The 8,453-nt window shown below is 43.4% G+C and overlaps 1 non-coding gene across 1 annotated transcript; it reads right to left on the minus strand.

Moving 5' to 3' along the window:
* Positions 1 to 239: 239 nt before the first annotated feature.
* Trnat-ugu (transfer RNA threonine (anticodon UGU)) lies at positions 240 to 314 on the minus strand. Its single transcript has one exon. It is a non-coding gene; the product is annotated as a tRNA-Thr (tRNA).
* Between the last annotated feature and the right edge of the window lie 8,139 nt (positions 315 to 8,453).

Genomic DNA, 8,453 nt, shown 5'->3' on the forward strand with positions numbered 1-8,453 from the left:
AAATGGGCTGCACATAGTGTGCTGTCAGCCTATTTTAAACATGACTAATCAAAATACCTAAACATTCGCTATTATTGCAATTATTTATTTTAACTATATATGACGGTAGTATCTGTTCCCGAAAGAACAGTTACCGTGGATGACCATGCAGCTTTGCTAGAAATGAAATGATAATTAAATAGACACCCTAGCTGCAAACAGACGTTGATGTACTTCATTGGGGACATGTTGAAAATGTGTGCCCCGACCGGGACTCGAACCCGGGACCTCCTGCTTACATGGCAGACGCTCTATCCATCTGAGCCACCGCGGGCACAGAGGATAGTGCGTCTGCAGGGACTTATCCCTTGCATTATTTATTTTACTTATATTTGTTTTTTTGTTTTGTTTTGTTATTTTACGTTTTACATTCATGGCTTTTTTTGTTTTCGTTTCACTTTCGTGTGTTTTCATAATTGTAAATAATAAGTAACTCATTATTATGATGGACAATAATTACAATAATGATAATCTGTCAGGCGTTTCTTGAAACATAACTTTTTTGTTTACACGATGCACATAAGATGAACGAAACTTCTTCACGTAATATACATGACTGAGAAGAAAATCCTCAAATTAATCTGATTTGTATCAGGCATATTTTGGTACATCGGTAAGCCTTGGCGAAGAGAACGGGTTATGTACTAGTGACTGCAACTTTATTATTATTGTTTGTCAAGTTTCTCATAATCAGTCAACAGAACACCAGGTACTCTTCTCACAAAGTTCCTCCGACATCGGTAGCTGCACACGTCCCACGACTGTACCTGTGCTGTCGAGCCCTTTGGGATCACCAGATGAACGAGCCCCTTGTCTTCGGGTACGATGCTCTAACGGTTCTCTCACATTGACCACTGCGATAATCTGGCAACAAAATACAAATTTCTCACTCACAAGAAAAGAAAACATCTTGATCTGATCAGATGTGTGTTTAACTACATTTAGATGCTGTCACAAGGGTATTTCGTGCATGACAAAGAGATTCTAGAATTCTCGATTAAAACTCATCACTGTTAGTTTTAAAACTATGAAAAGGCTGGTGGTCAGTGTGAAAAAACTGTTTTGAACCACGTACTCGAGAACAAAAAACGTCTGGTGATCGCAAAGGGCTCGTTTTTCTTTTTTTTTTTTTCCCTGACTAAGAAAGCAAATACAAATTTTCGTAGTTCTAGCATCAAAATCGCTTTAATAGTGACATATTTCCGGAAAGCCTTTCATCCCCTATTTCAGCCCTTTAGGAGTCTTCTTCTTCATGTGCCGTCTCCTCTAAGAAGGTTGGCTGTCATCATGGCAATTTCTGATCTTGATTTGGCCGATCTAAGGAGTTCTGACGTTGAACAGTTGTACCAATTTTTTAGATTGTCAATCCAGGATGTCCGTCTTCTACCCCTCGTTCTCTTCCCACAAATTTTCCCTTCTAGTATAATTCGCAATATTTTGTAATTTACTCCCCTAATAACATGGCCTAAATATTGTAGCTTCCTTACTTTAATAGTTTCAATTAATTTTTTTCCCTTTCCCATTCTTCTTAGGACATCTTGATTAGTAATCCTCGACACCCAACTAATTCTAAGTATTCTTCTATATGCCCACAGTTCAAAAGCTTCTAAACTGTTCATGTCCTTCTTTTTCAATGTCCACGCTTCCATTCCGTATAATAATTTTGAGAATACATAGCATCTTAGCAACCTCATTTTTGTGTTTAAACAAATGTCTCTCGAACAGAATGCATTTTTCATCTTATTAAAGATACTTCTGGCCTGTCCTATTCTCGATTTAATTTCTTCTGAGCTTTCAATCTCCTCATTTACAATTGTTCCGAGATATTTAAATTTACGTACTTGATCGACTCTTTCCCTATTGCTTGTAAAATTTTCTTGTTGGTGTGTTTTAGATATCACCATGAACTTAGTCTTGCTTACGTTAAGAGTCAAGCCAAATTCTTCACTTTTTTCTGCGACTTTGTCAAGAAGTAATTGTAGATCTTTGAGGTTTCCAGCTAGTAGTACAGTTTCATCAGCAAACCTAACATTGTTAATGTTTAGCCCATTCACTTTAATGCCAGCTATTTCATCTGATAGAGCTGCCTGGATTATGTCTTCTGAATACATATTAAACAATAAGGGTGAGAGAACGCAACCTTGTCTCACACCCCTCTTTATTTCTATATCATTCGATAATTCATTTTCTACCTTCACGGTTGCGGTTTGACTGTAGTAGAGGTTGTATATAATGCGGATGTCTTTCTTATCAAGTGTTTTCTTTTCTAACAATTCTATGAGATGATCATGACGAACTTTGTCAAATGCTTTATCATAATCCAGAAAGCACACATATAGTGGCTGGTTAACCTCCATACATCGTTGCGCTAATATGTTAAAAGCAAACAATGCTTCTCTTGTACCGAGGGAACTTCTAAAACCGAATTGTGTTTCACTTATACCTTCTTCTACTTTTTTGTATATTCGTTGGTGTATAACTTTTAGAAATATCTTTAAGGTGTGACTCATTAAGCTTATTGTACGGTGATCATTACAAGTTTTGGCATTAGCCTTTTTGGGTAATGTAACAAAGGTAGATGTCAACCAATCCCTAGGAATAATTCCCGAATTATAAATATCATTAAGCAATTGTACAAATATATCTATATGGTCTATTCCTATGAGTTTCAGGATGTCATTTGGTATCTTATCCGGTCCAGGGGCTTTTCCTGTCTTCGATTTGTTGATAACATGTAATATTTCTTCTTTCGATATGCTTGGTCCTCGTTCTCCAATCATGTTATCATAAAATTTTTGATCTTTTCTTGTGTCTTCAAATAGTTCTTTGACATATTCTGTCCACCTGTCCAGTTTACCTTTAACATCAGGAGTGGAATGTCGAAAAAAAAAACATTCTTAAACGATGCCTATAGTATAGATCAGCGCTCTGTGAAAATTTATAGTTTCTATCCTTAGTGGTCTGGGCTGGGTGGTGATGATTCAGTGAGTCAGTCACTCAATAAATCAGTCGGGACACTGCCTTTTATATATACAGTTAAATACATGTAATTTTACAGTTAATGTAACACCCTTGTTTGCCCTAACTTGATAAGGAACATTGGCGTAGTAACCTTCTGCAGACACGGACAGCTAAACGACAAAAAATAAAGTGAAATAAACAAAATAAATAATAATGACAAATATAAAAAAGGCGGCGAAATTCATAGAAACACAAATAGGTAAAATAGAGCGAGTAAATAAATATCTTGGAGAAACTATTCAATAGAATGGACTAGAAAAATCTGCAATAGATGTAAGAATTAACAAAATGGAAAAGGCATATGGTCTGACCAAAAATACTTACAACAAGAAATGTATATCTAGGTATATCTAGAAAAACAAAACTAAAATACTACACCACAGTGGTACGACGAGAATGCCTAACGATGAACTAGGACACACTAGAGGTGCTGGAAAGAAGGATTATTAGAAAAATAATGGGTGCAATAAGAAATGCAGATGGTTGGAAAATAAGAAGTAATGAGGAGATCTACAAAAATATAGAGAAACTATCTGAAGTATTGGCGAAACGAAGATTAGCCTTTTTCGGACACCTCTACCGAATGGATGGAAATAGACTAACAAAACAAATACACCTATATTTCTGGAAGAAGAAATCGACAGTAGCATGGATTATAGAAGTAAGGAAAGATCTAGAACGAAACAATATCAAAGAATCAGAAATAGTGGAAAGAAACCATTTTCAAAATGAAATACTAAATTTGGGAGGCTTTCAAAGCAGAAGACAGAAAAAATCGGGAACATGGACAGACGAAAGCAAGAGACTTCATGGGGAGAAAATTAGGGAATGCTGGATAAATAGGAAACAACAACAAAGGAAGAAGAGTAACTGAAGTTGTTAACGTGATCCCAGTTGGCCAATACGATTGTTAAAAAAGAAAAAGGAGAGAGAGAGAGAGAGAGAGAGAGAGAGAGAGAGAGAAAATCAATAATCGGGTTTCGAACACAGGACGCAAACTAATATGCCACCCGATGGGCTGGGCTCAAAGTGCACTAAAAAGCATCTAAAGTACTCGAACTTCGAAAACTTTGACGCTCGTTTTCTCACTCGCTTGTTCTTCCACTGAGCGAAGTTTCTGGGAAATAGGGTTATGACACTTGACGTGTTCTCCTTGTTGCCGGAAAATGCGCTCTGCCTTCCATTGCTGAGGCGCTTAAACCTCTTCTCGGCTTCCTTCACCTGCTCGTGGCGAAACTACCTGACGTGTAAAAGCCGTGGGCTGCACGTTAATCAGACTATCTTTATCTGAACCTAAATCTCTGTAAGATACCCTGCAGTGTTGGTCGAGGGTACACCGTACAACGCTATCATTCGCTTCCAATTCCATTCACATATGGTACACGCTCCGCGCGGGATTAGCCGAGAGGTCTGAGGCGCTGCAGTGATGAACTGTGCGACCGATCTCGGCGGAGGTCCGAGTCCTCCCTCGGGCATGGGTGTGTGTGTGTGTATTTGTCCTTAGGATAATTTAGGTTAAGTAGTGCTAAGCTTAGGAACTGATGACCTTAGCAGTTAAGTTCCACAAGATTTCACACACATTTGAACATGGTGCACGCGAAGAAAGACTCCTTATTTTTAACCATAACCAATTCTTCTGCTATATAAGCGCTGGTATATGTTCTTCCTAGAACTTAAAACTTTAAAAATTAAAATAAGGACGAAGCTTGATAATCTTTCTTAAAAGCGAAGTTCAGCTTCCAGCTGATTGAGGTCTGGGTTAATCGTCAGTAATAATTTGAAATCCTGCTTTTTCGTACTGTAGCACCTTCAGTAAAGTGCCACACGTGTTCAGCCAGTACGTAAGTGGTCGCAATCACGGTACCTTTGTTTTGCCAGGACGCTGCTAGCGTTGTAGCCGTCACTTTTGTGTGGTTCAGCCCTTACCTGTAACAACACGACATAAAAATTTATCAGTTTCATTCATTGTCAGAAACATCAGATAATATTAACAAAGCGTATGTAACAAGTAGCCAGAATACGGAGAATCGCATATGATATTAACATCCACCAGTCTGCAACTACTAATCTAAATGAAAAAGAATACCCTTCTGCTGTTCTGGAGCAGATACATCTTCCTGAGCTAATATCAGGATACGATCATGTATCTTACAAGCATAAAATTTACTGACCAACCAGTCCTCTTGCTACGAGTGTAAGTATATAAGAAACCTTAGCTGAAATACACTCCTGGAAATGGAAAAAAGAACACATTGACACCGGTGTGTCAGACCCACCATACTTGCTCCGGACACTGCGAGAGGGCTGTACAAGCAATGATCACACGCACGGCACAGCGGACACACCAGGAACCGCGGTGTTGGCCGTCGAATGGCGCTAGCTGCGCAGCATTTGTGCACCGCCGCCGTCAGTGTCAGCCAGTTTGCCGTGGCATACGGAGCTCCATCGCAGTCTTTAACACTGGTAGCATGCCGCGACAGCGTGGACGTGAACCGTATGTGCAGTTGACGGACTTTGAGCGAGGGCGTATAGTGTGCATGCGGGAGGCCGGGTGGACGTACCGCCGAATTGCTCAACACGTGGGGCGTGAGGTCTCCACAGTACATCGATGTTGTCGCCAGTGGTCGGCGGAAGGTGCACGTGCCCGTCGACCTGGGACCGGACCGCAGCGACGCACGGATGCACGCCAAGACAGTAGGATCCTACGCAGTGCCGTAGGGGACCGCACCGCCACTTCCCAGCAAATTAGGGACACTGTTGCTCCTGGGGTATCGGCGAGGACCATTCGCAACCGTCTCCATGAAGCTGAGCTACGGTCCCGCACACCGTTAGGCCGTCTTCTGCTCACGCCCCAACATCGTGCAGCCCGCCTCCAGTGGTGTCGCGACAGGCGTGAATGGAGGACGAATGGAGACGTGTCGTCTTCAGCGATGAGAGTCGCTTCTGCCTTGGTGCCAATGATGGTCGTATGCGTGTTTGGCGCCGTGCAGGTGAGCGCCACAATCAGGACTGCATACGACCGAGGCACACAGGGCCAACACCCGGCATCATGGTGTGGGGAGCGATCTCCTACACTGGCCGTACACCACTGGTGATCGTCGAGGGGACACCGAATAGTGCACGGTACATCCAAACCGTCATCGAACCCATCGTTCTACCATTCCTAGACCGGCAAGGGAACTTGCTGTTCCAACAGGACAATGCACGTCCGCATGTATCCCGTGCCACCCAACGTGCTCTAGAAGGTGTAAGTCAACTACCCCGGCCAGCAAGATCTCCGGATCTGTCCCCCATTGAGCATGTTTGGGACTGGATGAAGCGTCGTCTCACGCGGTCTGCACGTCCAGCACGAACGCTGGTCCAACTGAGGCGCCAGGTGGAAATGGCATGGCAAGCCGTTCCACAGGACTACATCCAGCATCTCTACGATCGTCTCCATGGGAGAATAGCAGCCTGCATTGCTGCGAAAGGTGGATATACACTGTACTAGTGCCGACATTGTGCATGCTCTGTTGCCTGTGTCTATGTGCCTGTGGTTGTCAGTGTGATCATGTGATGTATCTGACCCCAGGAATGTGTCAATAAAGTTTCCCCTTCCTGGGACAATGAATTCACGGTGTTCTTATTTCAATTTCCAGGAGTGTATTACTGATTCGCCTGCATCACTAAATATTCAAGGAAAATCGCCCACGCATAAAGAGAGGTTTTTTACAGCACTTATGAGGACAATAGATTCCTCAGAATTGATAGGGACAACAATGATTATCGTCAATATGCGCTGTGCAACACAATAAAAGCAATCCTTTTTGAAACCCAGTAATTGTCTTCCATTGCTTTGCGTACGTTTGAAATTCAGCTCAAAGCTGCCTAAAACCTTCCTCTGTTGGTGAAAAGGCGTGGCGCATTGCGAATTCACCCTCGTGCACGGCGACGTTTCAAACGGCCAAGCGTTACACATGCTAAAAAGAAGGTCAGACCCCAGTTCATGTGAGGTGTAAGTTGAACCCATTGTTGTGGCGTAACAAGCTAGCTACGCCACACTGAGAAGTAGCCGGAAGGGCACGCGTCAACTCTCGCCGTCTTGCGTTAAGTCTGAAACAGGATACGTGATGAAAGCTATAAAGAAAAGAACGGAGCTTCTCGTATACTTAACTTTAATTTCTTGTTGTACATTGCTCTTGATAATACAAGTGAGACTCTCTCCAGATATGGTTAACTGCGCCTTGCTAGGTCGTAGCCATGGACTTAGCTGAAGGCTATTCTAACTGTCTCTCGGCAATTGAGAGAAAGGCTTCGTACGTGCAGTCGCTAGCAATGTCGTCCGTACAACTGGGGCGAGTGCTAGTACGTCTCTCGAGACCTGCCTTGTGGTGGCGCTCGGTCTGCGATCCTGACAGTGGCGACACGCGGGTCCGACATGTACTAATGGACCGCGGCCGATTTAAAGCTACCACCTAGCAAGTGTGGTGTCTGGCGGTGACACCACACCCATGATGTCATATTGGCATCAAAGTTCACCACAATTCTGCTCAAAAGACGTGTCATACGATTAGAAGATCATCACCGTCCCTCTTACCGACTTTTCACCCCTTCCTTTGACGCCTCTACGATGGAGGTCAGAACCACAATGGCTAGCAATTAAACCATGCTGTTGTCTTACAGATCGTTGAGGAAACATTACAGACACACTGCCGCTCAAATTCAGCACGAAAAGGCCTCAAAGAGACGGCATAAACGGACGTCAATAAAACCACTCCTTCCCATGAGGAATCTAAGGGGTGTCGAAGGGGATGCCTGTCCTCAGGCGCTAGACCGTAACTCAGGTGAATGGGTATCGAACTCTCTGTACAGATATATTTTGTTACAGTGCTCAACAATTGTGTAAGAGTGGCCCCGAAGGCGTTGCCGGACTGGGGCTCTTAGGGGGATCCGTCTGCAGCTTGTGGTCTGGTGGCTGGAGTTGCTGCCTCTGGATCACGGGGTCCCTTGTTCGATTCCCGGCCGGTTGGGAATTTTCTCTGCCCGAGGACTGGGTGCTTGTGTTGTCCTCATCATTTCATTACCATCATTCGTGACAATGGCTACATTGGATTGTGAACAAAAAATTTCACTGCGTAAAAATTGGGACCTTGTATGGGGGCAGATGATCGCGCAGTTGAGCCCACCTACAAACCAAACATCATCGGCCGGCCGGAGTGGCCGAGCGGTTCTAGGCGCGACAGTCTGGAACCGCGCGACCGCTACGGTCGCAGGTTCGAATCCTGCCTTGGGCATGGATGTGTGTGATGTCCTTAGGTTAGTTAGGTTTAAGTAGTTCTAAGTTCTAGGGGACTGATGACCTCAGAAGTTAAGTCCCTTAGTGCTCAGAGCCATTTGAGCCAAACATCATCATC

Source organism: Schistocerca nitens, chromosome 10, assembly GCF_023898315.1.
Source record: "Schistocerca nitens isolate TAMUIC-IGC-003100 chromosome 10, iqSchNite1.1, whole genome shotgun sequence".
Taxonomy (NCBI): Eukaryota; Metazoa; Arthropoda; class Insecta; order Orthoptera; family Acrididae; genus Schistocerca; species Schistocerca nitens.